At 38.1% G+C, this 17,928-nt stretch overlaps 1 protein-coding gene and 1 non-coding gene across 2 annotated transcripts in view; one reads left to right on the forward strand and one right to left on the reverse strand.

Moving 5' to 3' along the window:
• The window catches only part of LOC149244935 (TMV resistance protein N-like), a 104,016-nt gene that overhangs the window by 7,676 nt on the left and 78,412 nt on the right, over positions 1-17,928 (forward strand). The gene's annotated exons all lie outside the window — the stretch shown is intronic.
• Positions 4,607-4,802, reverse strand: LOC149244936 (U2 spliceosomal RNA). The gene has a single exon (XR_016267613.1). It is a non-coding gene; the product is annotated as a U2 spliceosomal RNA (small nuclear RNA).

Genomic DNA, 17,928 nt, shown 5'->3' on the forward strand with positions numbered 1-17,928 from the left:
GTCATGAGGGGTATAGAAGAAGAAAGACTTCTTAAACTGCAAGGAACTTTTGCTCATGCACAACATTTCTCATATATTTCTCATCATGAAGAAGGTACACTTCCGTCAAGTTTATTATGGCATGCTAGATTTGGACATTTAAACTATGATAGTCTCCGCTTGTTGAAGAAAAATGGTGTTGCTGGTTTGCCTACAATTCCTAGAAAACATAAGCAATGTGATGCTTGCATTCTAGGAAAGCATAGCAAACAGTCTTTTCATGATTCACATTCAAGAGCACATAGGAAGCTTGAACTCACTCATTCAGATTTATGTGGTCCAATGCCTGTTTCTTCTGCAAATGGAAATAAATATATCATGACATTTATTGATGATTACACCAGAATGTGTTGGGTTTATTTATTGAAGAACAAATCTGATGCTTTTCAAGCATTCAAGAATTTTCATAAATGGATTGAAAATGATGCACAATCTCATATTGGGTCTATTCGCACTGATAATGGAAAAGAATATACATCAAATGAATTTGAACACTATCTTCGCCAACATGGGATTAAACATCAAACAACTGTGCCTTATAATCCTCAACAGAATGGTGTAGCTAAAAGAATGAACAGAACAATTTTGAATATGGTACGATCCATGCTTTTCTTCAAAAATGTAAAGACAATGTTTTGGGCTGATGTTGTTCTATGTGCTGCATATATAAAGAATAGATGTCCATCTAATGCTATAAGAAACAAGACTCCTTATGAATTGTGGTATGGACATGTTCCTTCGGTAAAACATCTCAGGATCTTTGGTTCCACCTGTTATGCTTTAATACCAAAGGTACATAGAAACAAACTTGGTGCTAGAAGTCGTAAGTGTATCTTCCTGGGGTATTCAAACACATCTAAAGCATACCGCCTCTATGATGAAGTAAATAAAAAGTTTGTTTTATCTAGAGATGTCATTTTTCTTGGATCATCCAAATCTGACAGTGTTGTTGAGCGGCAACTTGATCGCTTGGATAGATTCACAAAACCGAAATCATTCCAAGAGTTTGATAATCAAATTCCACATCTTGAAGGGGGGATTCCTATACTAGATCAACATGTGGAATCTTCTTCTGAAGAACAATCTCCCCTGCATGACACTCCAACACCGGATGATGCTTTAAGTGATGTAATTGATAGAATTGGGAGACTCAATCTTGATTCAGACCCAACTCAATCAACAGAGCAGCTTGGACCATCTCAGAAAGGTCCCCCAAAGTGGCTGACAAAGACACTTGAAAGTGTTCATCCTGATGAAATTGGAAAACCATGAACCAGAAATACAAACCGACAAGATGGAGGTGATGTAGATAACTTTAATTCACCTGTTGATATGGATGTTACTTATGATTGTGAATTGAACTTGTCTACAGATTTTGAACCAACTTCCTTCAAAGAAGCTGCTTCTCATGATGAATGGAAAGAAGCGATGCCAGATAAAGAATGGCACTTGGAAGCTGGTTGATCCTCCATTTGGAACCAAACCAATTGGCTGCAAGTGGGTCTACAAGAACAAATACAAAGCTGATGGCTCACTTGACAAGCACAAAGCTAGGCTTGTGGCAAAAGGTTTTGCACAGAAGGAAGGGGTCGATTATGAGGAAACTTTTGCCCCCACAGCAAAATGGGCCACCATCCGGACACTCTTTGCACTAGCTGCTCAGAACGGTTGGAAAGTCCATCAAATGGATGTAAAAACTGCATTCTTGAATGGAGATCTAAAAGAGAATGTTTTTATGTCCCAGCCTGAAGGATTTGCTGTGAAAGGACATGAACATAAAGTATGCAAACTTGTGAAGTCCTTGTATGGCCTCAAACAAGCACCACGAGCCTGGTATGAAAAACTAACTGAGCATCTTCTGAAACTCAACTTCAATCATTTTGATCTTGATGATGCAACTTTATTTGTCAAGAAAGTTGGCAAAACAGTTGTATATCTTGTGGTATATGTAGATGATCTTTTAATGACAGGGAACAATGAAAGCTATATTGCATCCATAAAGAAAGAATTAGGAAATTTTTTTGAAATGACTGATTTGGGCTATGTTCATTACTATCTTGGCATTGAAGTAACCCAACATCCAAAGTCCATATTTCTTTCTCAAAAGAAATACATTGGAGATTTGTTAAACAGATTTGGCATGACAGAGTGTAATCCTCTTTCTACTCCAATGGAACAAAACTTGAAGCTCACATCTATTGAAGGAAAGGAATTTGAGGATGCAACAAAGTATAGACAGCTTGTAGGAAGTCTCATCTACCTCACTACTATCAGACCAGACATTTCATTCGCTGTTGGAATCCTCTCCAGGTTTATGCAAAAGCCTTGTGAGGGACATTGGTCTGCTGCAAAAAGAGTTCTAAGGTACTTGAAGGGAACTCAAGACCTTGGAATCAAGTATACACAGGTGGACGACTTCAACTTGATTGGATACTCTAATTCAGACTTCGATGGAGACAAAGAAACTGGGGTATCTACTTCAGGATATGCTATGAGTCTTGGATCAGGCGCTGTCTCTTGGAGATCACGCAAACAATCAGTACCAACAGATTCCACAACAGGATCAGAATATGTGGCAGCAGCTGAAGCAACGAAAGAAATTGTGTGGCTCAGGAAAATTCTTGAAGATTTGTAGGTAAAACAAATACAATCAACTCCACTCATGATTGATAACACCTCTGCAATAAAGTTGGCCAAGAACCCAAAGTTCCATGATCGTACTAAGAACATCAATACTAAATATCATCTGATCCGACATCATGTTGAGGCCAAAACAATCCATCTCCGTCATTGTTCCACAAACGAGCAAATTGCAGACATCTTCACCAAAGCGCTTGGAAGAGAAAAGCTTGAAAGATTCAGAACGATGCTTGGACTCACCAACATCCCTTCAAATTAAGGGGGGGAATGTTGACACCTAATCCTCAACGGATGGGTGAACTGGACAGTCATCAAGAAGATGAACTGATCCGTCATATTTATGTATATAACTAATAGTTAGCTAATGAATAAAGCAATCAGTTTTTTCTTGCGCTCATTCATTCTGGAGTTACCCTAGCCTGACAGAACCAACCAAACACTCTTGTCGCTGAACGTTACTATTACGTTCCAACGATCCTTATCATTTCATTTCCCATGGTAATTATCAATCGCTGTCTCATGTTAATATGGCGGTCCCCTAACGAATAAAATATGAAGGTTCCAGACTTCGATGCCTTGCGACCTTTAAAAAGGAAGCACACATCCTTTGTGTTGTCAAGATATAAAGACTATTAAAAAAATAATATGGGCCCTTCTGAAATCACCCTAATGACTTTATAAACACGCAAAAACTTTACTTAATATTGAACAGAATTAGTTTTGAATTTTAAATCCCATTACGCCATCCTTGCTTTGTTCCATCCATAATCTTTTCACAGGCCTGTGCAAATCTCCAGCTTATATATATGTGTGTAAAGACAGTGAATTGAATTATCCCCTGTGAAGCTTTTTGGCTGTCCTACTAGAGCCCAAGTAGCCGAATTGAGAGCGCAGAGATCGGACCTGGTTTTAGCGAATGTGTCAGCTGTACGTTGAATTGGATCACGCTCTGCTAAAGGTTGGAGATAGATATTTAAATGGTGATGTTTATAGTTGCGGTACTATGTCGGTGTTGATATTGCGGATGGCTCAGTGGCGTTTGGTGTCGAACGATGATAATAATAGTCTAAACTTATGACGTATGTCAACCACCACCTGTTAAAGATGCCACGCAACGATGTATCCTTTTAAGTCAGTGACACATCAATACACCTGCGAGTCGACACAGGGATTAAATCCATCGATGAGTGTTATCCAGTACTCGGCTCCTTTTCAATTCAAGATGACGGGCGAAATTGTGAATCACCGCTAAAGGGTCTCAAAAACTATTTATCGCCGTAGTAGCTGTTTCTTTGAGAAAATATGTTTCTCGAGTATCCAATAAATCTCCAAACGCGTCGTGAAAAGGAGTAAATATAGGAGAAAGTTAAATGAGCCTGAAGGCTAACTCACCAATGTCTAAGTTCATAAGTCAATATAGCACTGGGTCCACGAGTCAGATCAAACACCAAGACCAGCGATAGGTCACCAAGGAAGGAGCCCATGAGAGCACAATGCACTATGCGTCATTGTCTAACGAAAGTGGGAATAACTTGAAACTCGCAGTCGGGGTCAAGGGGAGGCCAATTTGCAGATAAAGGTCGACTCGGAGACTGGAAAGATTGTGAATTCATACTTTAAGACCTTCAGGTGTGGCTCTGCCATTGCTTCGTTTTCTGTCATAACTGAATGGTATTCAATAAATTAATCCACAGGTCGTGGAACGATCATACTCTAGGTACCAGTCCTTCTCCCTATTTACTGGAAGGAAATTTCACATGAAAATAGAACTGATTGTTTGACTTCAAGCTTTTCTCATAGTTGCAATACTTCTTTCACAACCTGTGGCATTGTGGATTTTTCCTCCCCAATAGCATGGATTTGACAACAGTAACATGGATTCACAGGCCTCTTTGTTGGTGTACATGCACTTAGACTAGCTGAAAAGTTGGGGTGCGCCAGGCTGGTGCTGTAGTGCAACGCACAAGCGACGCCCGAGAGCCCCAATAGCAAGCTATTGTGAGTGGGCCCTCCCCCTAGAAAAATACATTTAATATCATGTGGTTCTATGAACCACGTATCATATATTAAACTGATAAGAACAGATACTACACTTGATCTTAGCCAAAAGGCCGAGAAGATTTTTGAGATACACAGATCTAGATCTGCAAAACAATAAACAAGCTTGCAAGAGAAGGAAGGAAGCGAGCAAGAATTGAGAAAAGAATGAAATTGATTCTACAATATTAGTTTTAGAATAAATACATAAAAGCAACTAAGTTAAGCTTAGTTGTACATGCAATAACTAAAGCTAACTAAAGCTAAGTGTGCTTTATCTTATGTTAATGTGTACATGTGCCACATGCAAGCAATTAGTTAACTGGAGCTAATCTAGGTGCATGTACACCAACACTCTTGCTATGAATCTCTGGAGAGATTCCAGTTGTGGATTCAGCATGCAGTAACCATAGATTGAACTTGCGGTATTGCCAACACGTGATTTTTCACTAATGGAACCTAAACTGCAAGCTTTGCTAGCAATACTGAAAAATTTTGTTTTAGTTTTGCAATGTCTCTGTTTTAATTTTTGCATATTGGCTCGTTGTGGCCTATGAGACTTAGTGTTCCTAGGACGTTAGTATCATTCAATTGCTGGGAGAGCAGATACAGGAACAATGCCAATAGAGCTAGGTTATAATGGAAAAACTTCTTGTCAAAAGACAACAACAAAATGCATTCCAAGCTAAATTGATGTAAGACATGATATCCATGTTCCAGTCACCAATTACCACACAACAAGAAGCTCTATAACAACACTTACCTCCATCTTGTCGTCAATGCAATACACGATGTAGTTTTCCTGTTGCTAATGAATGCTTCAAGGTGTACACAAAGATCTTAGTCCTAAAATTTGACAGATCCCATATTGGGAAACGCTAGAGTGATGGCCCCATAGTCCTGAAGCCTCTTTCCAAAACCCGATCCAATTTGGCTAAAGCTCAAAGGATATTGGTGGTTGAAGTACATATGAAGTACTGCCTCACTTGGTGGCAGACACACACTCAATGACCAATAACGAATGACCAAAACCCCTCACAGATTTCAGTCTCGGCTTCCTGATTTATAGAGAGGGAGAACATATTTAATCAATATTGTATTAAATTTAAAAGCTGTTTAAATTATTTTCAGTCTTTGATACCTTGTGCTAGTGTAATTGTAGTGCATAGAACCTGTAAATCACCCTTTAGAAAAAGGCCTTCCACAAGGTTTCTATCATTTAAACAAAGACTACCATTGTGATACCCCACACTGCGTTGAATACAAGCTTGCATTTGTTTATCACTGCTTGAAAGAGTAGTTGATTGTAGTCTTTCAAGTTGGTCCATTGAATTTATAAAAGGATTTGAAAATCCAAAATTCTTTACTGTTTGAGAGAGAGATGGAATGTTGCTTCCTGAGCTCCTTTTCTTGTAGAGCAAAATACAAGAGCTGCTTTTCCTCCAGAGTATTGTATGAGCATATCATAGAGAAAATTTTGAAGGCGCTAAGTAGATATAGAATCATCATCAACCATACAAGACACTATAGAAAAAGAACAAAAGTATGAGAGCAAATTCAAAAGTTCAACCAGAATAGAATAAATTAAAATATATATATATATATATATATATATACTATATGAGGTATCAGAATGTGTTGTGAACACAGTAAAAGGTAAGATGCAGAACACGGTCAATTGTAATATTCAAATGCTGGATATGTTTTGATAAGAATTCATTTCAGAGCATGAAAATGAAAGCGTGTTTTAAGGTTGTTGGAGCTGACTGGTTGGATGAATATGATGCACGAAGTTTACAAAAGCTATCAATTTTCATTCTAAGTTATTGTCTAAGCAGTCAACTGTGTTAGGATTGAACAAACTTATCTGCTATAGATTTGAGCAAAATTATTATATATAGGTTTGTTCAAATCTTTTAATCCATGAACAAAATAGTGGCAGTTTTGAAATATCTGCTAGGGGAAATATTACTGCAAAATCTGGCAGTCTAGTGAAAAGTAAGGTCATTAAATTTTGTGGATAAGTGACTTCTGGTGTAAACTACGCTGATCTCTCAATCTTTTCAGATTCATCTATCAATGGATAAATCTTATCAATACCTCCATCCTCTGTTTCCATACTCATTTTGACTATCTGCATAATATGTCTACAAGTGTCAGTTGCACTTATCCACACATTCCATACTAACTCATTAAACTACTGTTTAAGATGAGGCTTTTAATCCATGTCAATCTTTGAAAAGCCCAATAAAAGGAGAATGAGAAATGCTTTCCCTCAGTTTATATTTAGACTTGTAATAACTCACCTTTTGGAAAGGGAAAGGTTCTACCGAATTAGAATTTTTTTTAATTTTTGAGTTTTCACTACAGCACTTTCACTCAAATTAGCAATGACAGAATTGTTAAATTTCTTTGATTCTGTCAATTACGAAACCTTTAGATCCTCAACGTTTTGGAGCATAATAATATTAGTACCAAGTATTTTATTCCAAACAAACTCATTATATTTCATCCAGTGACAAATATAAACTATTGTCTCTCCCCTATATTATGCTTCACTGCATTATCGATGTTAATTTCACTGACTACTGACGTTAATGTCCACTGGGTTTTGCACATTCAAAAAAAACATAAAATTGAACTCTGGACAAACTACCTCAGTTACTGCATTCTTACTATGATCAAAGTACTAAAGGAATGGCACACTCCTTCACAGATTCTTCACTATCATCTGAGAACACACCACCTAGTGAGAGCCCACATTCTCCAGTTGTAATGAAATAAATTCAACAACAATCTTTAAAGTCTTGACCTTGAATTTTTCTTTCTCAATCTCTTCTTCATCTTTGTCAGCAACTTTTTCCGTCACGCATGGGACATCTGACCCTACTACTGTTGCCTCCTTGATGTCCTTTCCAAGGTTTTCAATGATGAAGTTTTCCTCCACATTGTGTACTCGGAGTCATTTCAATGTTATTATTCGTTCACTACTTCAACATCATTGGACTTTCACAACTAACAACTATACCTATGTTTAGTGTTAAACATGTAGGAATGAAAGCCATAAGTTTCATGCACGATCAATACACGAAAGAATGATTTCCAATTATTATGCTTAACGTTTTTTTTTTTTGCTAAGTAAGTCTAAACTATTATTCACAGTAAAAGAGTAAAATTACAACAAGTTGAGCATGGTGAACCAACTAGCCTGAGAGTAAGGCCGTTTGAGCCAGACAATGTCCAAAACTGAGAAATTGGACGAGATTTCCCATGCAGGGGATCCAGAAGAACACAAACAACAGATGAACACAACAGAAACTGGAAATTGATCTCGACACAGTAACGGAGATAGAATTTGACACATTGAGCCAAAAAAACATTTCGACTGGGCCGCAAAAACCTGTTAAGCAACTGCAAAGCTTGATTACACATCTGGTAACTCCTCCACGATCCTGCACCAACCCCCTTCATTCAGGTCTTGAGCTTGGGCCGCTGCATTATCTCTCATATCTGGAGGTGCAGGAGCCATTGGATTAACATTGACAGCGCTGGCCGGCGGAACCATCCCGTGCTGCAAATCTGCAATTGGCCTCGGAGTATTGGGATCACCCACATCCTGTTCATCCTCTGTGAATGGCATTGGAGCACTGGGATCGCCCTCATCTTGGGCTTCCTCTAGAAAGAGGACAGAGACATGAGCCGTGATCCGAGGGCGATTAAGGGAGCAATTGAAAGTAAAGATAGCAGAGCCAAAGGAGGGCGAAGTCGAAGAGCCTGGAGAGCTGGGGTCGAGGAATTGACTGGGCCTCAGAATGCCCTCATTTCCACTACGAGGTCGAGGATCCTGACTCATGGCGACAGACCCAGAGGACGGGCGTGAAGGGGTGCCCCGTCCTGAGCCTCTACGGCTGAGCATTCTCTGGCGGGGCCTCGGCATTGCAGCAACGTAAAAGTAATCACCACGAACAGCAGGGGGAATACCACGCGAAGAGAGCGCGCTGGTTTGCGTTTGTGAGCCCACCACCTCAGGAGAGGGCCGCTGATAAAAACCAGAGCTCGACCCCCACGAAGCCCTTGCACCTGCAGAACCCGCAACCATCCAAAACAACATGAAACACAACAGCGTATAGCCATGGCTGAAGCTGGCTAATAAACAGTTCCCACCACCTCGATACTCTCCTGCCATAACTATGGCGTTCATGGGAGCCGAAGACTGATAACCATCGCCGCATGCGAATAGGGACGGCATATTAATGCTGGTCTCTGACATTCCTTTACCCTTAATGACACCCACCTGCAGGCGATCCTCCTCCCACATGGCCTTTTGTCCTATGATCATGGCTGGCAGGTGGCGTCGCGGCTTCGCCCACCCCAGTCCCATCACAGTGATTGCAATTCTAATCACCCGCATCCGGGGAATTATTATGCTTAACATTGCTGGTGCATGGATACTCATATAAATCATGACTTATGTTAGGGATGTGATATTTATAATTTTAATTTTATTTTCATTTTTACATATCATCATGAATGATGAGATGGAAATAAAATAATGAATACACTTGACTACTAGATATGAAAATGAACTTACAAATATATTGGCTAGACATAGCCAAGTATGTTATATGAACTCAAAGATCAATATCATAGATGACAGTTTATTAAAATGCATAGAAAATCTTTATCTGAATACAATTGATTTTGAATATATCGATGCATATGTTATAATTTGTGGGCAAGTGTTTACATTGCAGATAGTATCATTACAAAACCGACTACGTGATGACAAAACTCCAAGAACAATTGAAGCTCAATGAGATTCCATGATAGGATATTGACCCTAATTCTTCTAGGAGGGGTGGAGGTGTTGCCCACCGTTTATCCTCCAAAACCTGGAGTCATGGGAGGGTTGTGCGAGTCACGCTCCCCTAGATGTGTGATGATGACTGCCGGATGCCTACTGAGAAATCAGGTCGATATAGTCGACGCTGCCATCCTTAGAGTTTATGAATGGTTAGGTCAGTATAACTGACGTCATGGCATACTCCAGTAGAGGACGGATAGGATGGGAGTGGAAGAGATTAGGAAGGATAGGATGATTTTAGAATAGCTTGGGAACCTGGTTTGGGCAAGGCATGACCATTAAAATTATAAATCTATCAACGTTCAAATCACAAATTTTAAAGTGTCCTCACGATTATAAATGAAAATTCAATCACATAACACAATCCTTACATACCCTAAAGGAATTATTGATATACTTTATAAACCCTTAACTTCGGGACGAAGTTCTTTTTAAAGGAGGGGTGTATGTAACAACCCATCTCAAATCACGAACAACATAGTAATATTAGCATGCATGTGAGGCATGCATATGATAGCTACATATGCATATACATTGCACTAGTATATATATATATCGACTATTCATGGAGAATTTTAAATATAAAATAAATGAATTAATTATCAAAAGTGTTAATTAAATACCTAATTCTTGTAAATAGAAGGAATATACATTTAGTAAGAAATATCGTTGAGTTTATTCATAGGTTTATCAGCTCATTTATAACCCAAAATGTATATTAAACCCATAAATCTTATTATTAAACCTGATATGTTATAAACATAAAATAATATTTAAAATCATTATGGCCATACACTATTTAATAAAATAAAAATAAAATCAACCGTCATAATTAAAAGTGATACCACTTGATGTTGTAAGGGGATTTGATTCAATTAAAGGCAAGAAGCATGACAAAGCAACCACCGCTTAACCAAAATAATATCCTTTCATAAAGGCGGTGAACAGATACGTAGAGATGAAGGGACCTCTACTATTTAAAGAGAGGAAGGAGGATTTCAAGGGGGGGGAAATAGAGAGAAGGGTGATAGAAAATCAAACTATTTGAGGGATGAGCTAGGGGTTCGATTTTGAACTGAGAACTAGGAAATTTTGAGCTGTTCTTGGAGTTTTGGGCACCGGGGCCAGTGGACTTCCATTTCGAAGTTCTTTGGATCTGGGAACCGCAGAGGTTGATCCCAGATAGGCAGGGAGGAATCGGTTAGTTTGGTAAGCGAATAAGAAACTAGGAGCAACGTAGACCGACACCAGATGGGAGAATCAGGTACGCAAATGCATTTATTTTGATAGAATTAACTTGATAAGCATTTTACAAAAGGAATCTATCAATCTTGTTGAAATTTAATATCAGTTTTTCAATCTTGTTGAAATTTGATATCAGTCTATCAATCTTGTTGAAATTTAATATCACAGTCCTTACATATTGATACTATCAAGTGAATCAGTAGTTGTCACTTATGTGATTCACTCCACTCGTTAGGCCAGGAAAACCAAGCCAAGGGGAGAATCCCTAAACTAATCATAGTTTGATTGTTGATGTTGGGGAGAAATTTATCCTAGGATTACTGCACTCAACTAACTAACTCGTCCCAAGGACGCAATTCCTAAAGTCTTGAGAACAAGGAAACTTTGCAAAAAGGGGCGAGGTCCTAAACCCAATTAGTGATTATGAATGAAGGAATACTGAATGTCCAAAGGTTTGTTGTGCAACATAAGTGCTCATGCGATCAATAATTTAATTACGCGAGCATACATTCCGAGTCAATAAGGATTAAACCATTTTCAGAACTCACGTAACATTCCTTAATGTGATTGCCCATTAATGAGGGCTGTTGTATTGTAGATTAGTTATGACACATCATTAAAACATGGCATGAAACATTGAGAGCCTTTTGATGTCAATAAATGTGGCTTATAGTAGAAAGGATTGTGAGAATATAACCGAGCAGTGAATGATAACATAGTCCACATATGTCAATTTGCCCATAGCTTATTGTATTTACCTTAAAGATATTGACTTAGAGAAATCAGACCATGAACCATTTAAATAAAATGCCTTCCATATATGGCCCACATGTGGATAATCATATTGAGTTTGATTAGACCTGAGAATTTCAACCACTCATCATCCATTCACGTTTTACCAGCAATGTAAGATTCCATTTATTAATTCATATGACAAATGTATGCTCCAGATGTAACAGACGACAAACTTCCGAAAAATTATTCTACTAAGATACTATGTGTTAGAGATTAAACACTTAACTGATTAAGTTAAACCCATAAAACTAAGTTGCACGAAGCGCCGAAACATTTCAGAGTTTCCGAAAAGGTACGTTTAGAAACGTCACCTCCCAAAAATGAAAATATAAGATATATATATTCCTAAGTTGCCAGGAAACATAGGTTTGGGTACGGGGACGGGGATGACTACGCCACTTTTTGAAATAGGGTGTGTGGGTTCGTCGAGGGTATATACTATATTATAGTTTATATATATGTATATATATATATATTATATTATATAGTTATAATATATATGAAATTCAAATTATGAATTTTCAATTTTGAAATCTTTCAATTTACAACAAAAAAATAAAACATTGAACATTCACATTGAAATTTCAAATTTAATATCAAGTAGAGAGATATGAATCATGATAATAGATATATATTATATGTCTAGGACTCCATTGTCATACTACATTCAAAATTTGCCTTAAGGCATTTCCACACATGAAATAGAAAATTCCAAAAAAAAGTGAAACTGAACAATGAACAAGTCTCAAGATAATTGATTTGGCTTCCTCAAGCCATGTCATCACTCATCAACATCCATGTCATCATGATCAACATCACTAAGCTCATCAGTCAACAAGCTCTCTAGGGAGGGATCACTCTCATCTGGAGGCTCTTGCTCATCCATAGCAACTGGAGGTAGCTCAATAAGACTATCTGGTTGTATCTCCTCGTCCACACATGCAACATCATCTGTGTATTGGTCCCATCTCTTGAAAGGACCCTCCTTGTACCCTGGGTCTTTCCAAGATATGAGACGAAGTGTGCTATGAATGTAGGCTAAGTAACTCTGTGATTGACTAAGTAGACTAACTAACTAAATAACTCTGTGATTGATTAAGTAGGTGTATTTGTTTTCGGGGAACCACACACCCTTTTATGGGGTACCAAGTACCCGTCACAAAGAAAGAACCCATTTTTAATTTTCAAAGTATTGGGTTCTCCATATCCGAGCCGGGTTCGAAAGGGTGCATTTGAGAAGAACCCGAACAGGTTTTTGGTGCTTAGGTGCACAAATCGATTACGTGTACGAGAACCCCACCCCTGGGTTCGGGTACCCTTGCTTCATAGAAAATTTATAAATAAGTGAATAACACATTATCTTCCAAGAAAAGAGGGAATAAGATCCATAGATGACAATTTAGAAGGAAAACATAGTCTATATCAACTCATAGATGATTACATGATGGTTGAGTTTCGACCGAGTTTTGGAGTTTCAGGTATGGGTATGGCCCGAAACGTAGGGTTCCTAGAACTTAGAAGTTTCGTGCAACATAGCCATAAACATTTGTAGAAGTGTAAAAAATGATCGTAATATTGTTTACTACAGCATGGGCACAAGATATCCTCATGAGCCACAAATGACTGCTGAGTGATGCAGTTCAATATTAAAAATAAATCCATAGTGCAAATTTATGAACTTGGAAACATAGAAAATTCGACATTTGAAATAGATTTATGCCTTAATAATTCTGTGTGCCATGTCACCATCAATTTTCAGATTTAAATAAAGCAATTCTTTAAACACATGTGGATTAGCACCATCGACATTATAATCACAAAACATTAGATTTAGTGTTGTCAAAAGTTTAGTTAAATGAACAGTCAAGATTGCCACACTTCAATGTGAGAATCAATGTTGCAAGAACCGTCCCCCCTTGGTTTAGGGGGTGGATTCGCGTCTCGAATAGATTCACCCCCGATCCTTAGGTGGAACCACTGTTTTGAAAAAATTTCACGGTTCCTGGAAAAATGGAACCACGACGGTTCTGTCGGCCTTGTTGCCGCAAAATCTAGCAGTCCTTGGAGAGGGGAACCCTACAAGGCATAAATTAGACCAAGAGACAACAATGGGGTAGTGGCCCACTGTCACCACGACAAATACCCCCTTCTCTTTATAGACTTTCCCGGATGGGAGGAGTTCTCGTAGGAAGGAGATCACTTATGATCAACATTACTAAGTTCATCAGTCATCAAGCTCTCTAGGGATGGATCACTCTCATCTGGAGGCTTCTGCTCATCCATAGCAATTGAAGATAGCTCAATAAGACTATCTGGTTGTATATCTTCGTCCACACATGCAACATCATCTGTGAATTGGTCCCATCTCTTGAAAGGACCCTTTTTGTAACCTGGGTCTTTCCAAGATATGAGACAACGTGTGCTATGAATGTAGGCTAAGTAACTCCGTGATTGACTAAATAGACTAACTAACTAACTAACTCCGCGATTGACTAAGTAGGTGTACTTGTTTTCGGGGAACCACACACCCTTTTATGGGGTACCAAGTACCCGTCACAAAGAAAGAACCCATTTTTAATTTTCGAAGTATTGGGTTTTCCATATCCGAGCCGGGTTTGGAAAGGTGCATTTAGAGAAGAACTCGAACCGGTTTTTGGTGCTTAGGTGCACAAATCAATTACGTGTACGAGAACCCCACCCCTGGGTTCGGGTAACCTTGCTTCATAGAAAATTTATAAATAAGTGAATAACACATTATCTTCCAAGAAAAGAGGGAATAAGATCCATAGATGACAATTTAGAAGGAAAACATAGTCTATATCAACTCATAGATGGTTACATGATGGTCGAGTTTCGACCGAGTTTCGGAGTTTCAGGTATGGTGTAACAACCCATCTAATTGACCCATTAATAAAAATGTTAAACTTTATAATATATGAATATATCTATATATATACATTAAATTTTATGATATATAGTTAGACTTTACAAATATCATTTAATAAAAATATATATATCATTAAATGATTATAACATATTTTGAAATGTTATAAGTATATATACATCATTAAATATTTATAGCATATACTTGATAAAATGTTATAAGTAAAAACATTTAATGTTTGTAAAATATATTAAATAAAATGTTATAAGAAATATCATTAAAGTTATACTATGTATTAAAGAAAAGTCATGCATATATATATAAACTAAAGTTATGAACTTATGCCATAACGTGCCAACAGGGATATCAATCAAAATATATATATATCACATATAATGGGTCGTATAACAAAATATCTGAACTAATAAAGACTACCCTACCTACTGAAAATTGATTGCAAGAAATATCGCAGAGAGACTTCAATGCTGAGGGGCGGTGGCTGCAAGTGGGAGGGCGGTCACCGCCAGGCGAAGGGTTATATAGCAGAAGCCTGACCCGGGAGCAGGGCGCGGAAAAACGAGAGAAGAAAAGACTCATTAGCCGGAAACCCAGAGAAGAGATTTCACAGTGGAAGAGCTTGAGTGATCTGAGTTCTGGGCACGGAGGGACAGAGAGCCTCTGTGGAGAGCTTCTCTGGATCGGGCAACCAGGTTGCTCTGTCAGGTCGGGTGGTATTGGCCATCTCGAAATTGAATCAAAGGATTTCCAGTTCAGCAGCGGAATCGGAAGTCGGCAAGCAGCTCAGGTAGGTACAGATTTCAGTTCCATACATTACTGTTTTCAAAATTTTATGAGTATTTCTTTTTATGGTTGCTGTAATGCGAGATAGGGTGCTACACATGGTATCGGAGCCCTGTTCAAACCTTCGGACCTCCCAACCCTACGCTCCTACGCTGTCATTAATTGAAACGATTAAAGAATTCTAAGCGTGATTGGATTTGAGCGTTGTTCCCTTATCAAGATTATTGAGAATCCAGTAGACGGAATTTCATGTTTCTACAGTCTTTCCTCCGTCAGAGCATTTCAGCGTTGTTCCCTTATCAAAGTATTTAGAATCCTTTAGACGTATGCCTTTTCTTATATCTATACTCTGCTGTAGCAGATTTCATTACTCCTGTAGAGCGTTTAGCAGCGTTCTATTATAAAGATATTTAACATCCAGTGGATCCCGACAATGTTTAAAATCCACGAAAAGAAAACTCCGGGACTTGAACCCGGGTCTCTCGGGTGAGAGCCGAGAATCTTCTGGGAGGCATGGCTCACGCTGTTGTATTTCCTTCTGGTAAATTTTAAATTTAAAAGTATAAGTTAATTAAATAAACAGTTTGAAACTCGTCAAACCAGCTTTTCGATTTTCTTTTCGGGAGGCATGGCTCACGTCAATTTTCGATTTGAGCCTTTACAGGTGTTCAGGGCATAACCGTAGAAAAATCCCTAATAATGGCTTACGTTTAAACCATAATAATGCATTATTCTAGAAAAATTCTTTTGTGGGCTAGACCGGAAGGAGTTGCCCTATCCAGGGCAGTGTTCCAGTGCTCCATATCAAATCGAATCCTCGCCAGTAGCCGTGGCTCAGCACCTTGTCTGTCCGAACCTCTCTTCGGACTTCGGGTTTGGCATGACTCACATAGAGAGCTGTGCTATGAAGTTACGGCTTTGCTGCGAAACTTGAGGCTGTGGGTTCCATTGACGGCGACGAGATTCGAACCCTGTTCACCGTGATCGGTACGTCAAAATCTGTAAAGTTCGACGCCCAATTATAATGAAATCAGTCGGACCATAATATTTCCATGCGGCTAAGTCGACATTTATGTCGAGAAAATAGTAAAAGAAGAAGCGGAAATTTAATATTGAATCCCTTTTACGCAATGAGGGAAAACCTCTGTTTTAATTCGGCAATTGTTCATAATTCCGAACCATATGGTTTTCTATGTTCTTTTTTATTCTGAATTATACATGGTCTATGGCGCCACTTTCTTTTTCGAAATTGTTATGAGCTCATGACGTGAACGTATGGATTATCGATGTGTCACCTTTTGGCTTTCAACGTGCCCGTAGAAGTTCATTGTCACTCAAATGATAGTCTTGGTTATTGGTCAAGACTCCAGTGCAGTGAGTTCCGTTCTATTTGTATTTTGTTTCTTTGCATGTTTGTTCAGTTGTTATTACAAATTTATAATACTGTACATTAAGAAATTACAAAGCACACATCAGAAACTGTGAAGGAAACATTTCAAAAGATGAGCTGCATTGACCAACCAAATTAGTGTAAAAGGGAACCACCATATAAGCTCAAGCTCCTGACAGTGAGAATGTGTCCATATTATTCTTTTACCGGGCTGATACTGTATCATATAGTCTTGTTAGGGCCCACGTTGTGTGTCTGCATAGTCTGACTACAGGAACTGAAATACTCAATGCTAGTGTACAGGTGCCCTCCTTGACCACCAAATCAATTTGATGAAGTCCAAAACATAGCAAAAGTATATATAGGAAGAGAAATAAACCAAAGTAAAGTGATTAGTGTTTGTCTTGTCCAAACTAATGATTAGGTCAGAGAATAATAAATATAAATTATATTTAAGAAATATGTATTACATCTGTATCTATGAATGAAGAAATAAGGTAGAAAGAGCCATCAATCATCCCTCTACCTTTTGAGTTTCGGGGACCATCAGCTAAGAAACTTGTGTCATCTGGATTCTGAATTATAGAAACCTGAAGAGAAATAAATATTTGCATGCAAAATTAATCCATTGTAGGTTTTGAAATGGCTCGAGTAAAAATCCAAGAGACTCAGGAATCTAATAACCATAACAAAATTTTAACATATTGATGCATAGACAAACTTAGAGAAAATGAGTGCAAGATTGCAACTAATGATATGTTACAGTCAAATCTGATTCTCAAGTAATTAATCCTTTTAAACAGTTCAGTTATGGATCACATGCTAAGTCACCATGTTTGCTGAATTTAATCCTTGTGAATTCGGCAAATTTCATGGACAGCTGAATAAGTGCATTAAAGTTGAGCATTTCTTTTGAAAATTTGATTAAATTCATTTATGTTTAAAATACAGCAATTAAATTAATTTAAATTCAAACTTAGGATTATTTATTTCCTCGAACTTAAGGCTGAATTTGATCACATCGCTTTTGCACTGACTATTTTTCGAGATGGACATGAACCAGGTGACTTAGATCACATTCGGGTAGTAGATAGTTTACATAATCTAGATGTTATTGCTTTTAATCACAGGAGATCTTTCACTACTGGATAAAGATGAAATTCCATTTTATAGTGTAGGAAATACCTACAAATCATGTGACAATAGAAGCTGCAGAAGACCAACGGTAAGGAA

The sequence above is a fragment of the Pinus tabuliformis genome, chromosome 7, assembly GCF_031772625.1.
Source record: "Pinus tabuliformis cultivar Carrire ecotype Pingquan chromosome 7, CPIR1, whole genome shotgun sequence".
NCBI lineage: Eukaryota > Viridiplantae > Streptophyta > Pinopsida > Pinales > Pinaceae > Pinus > Pinus tabuliformis.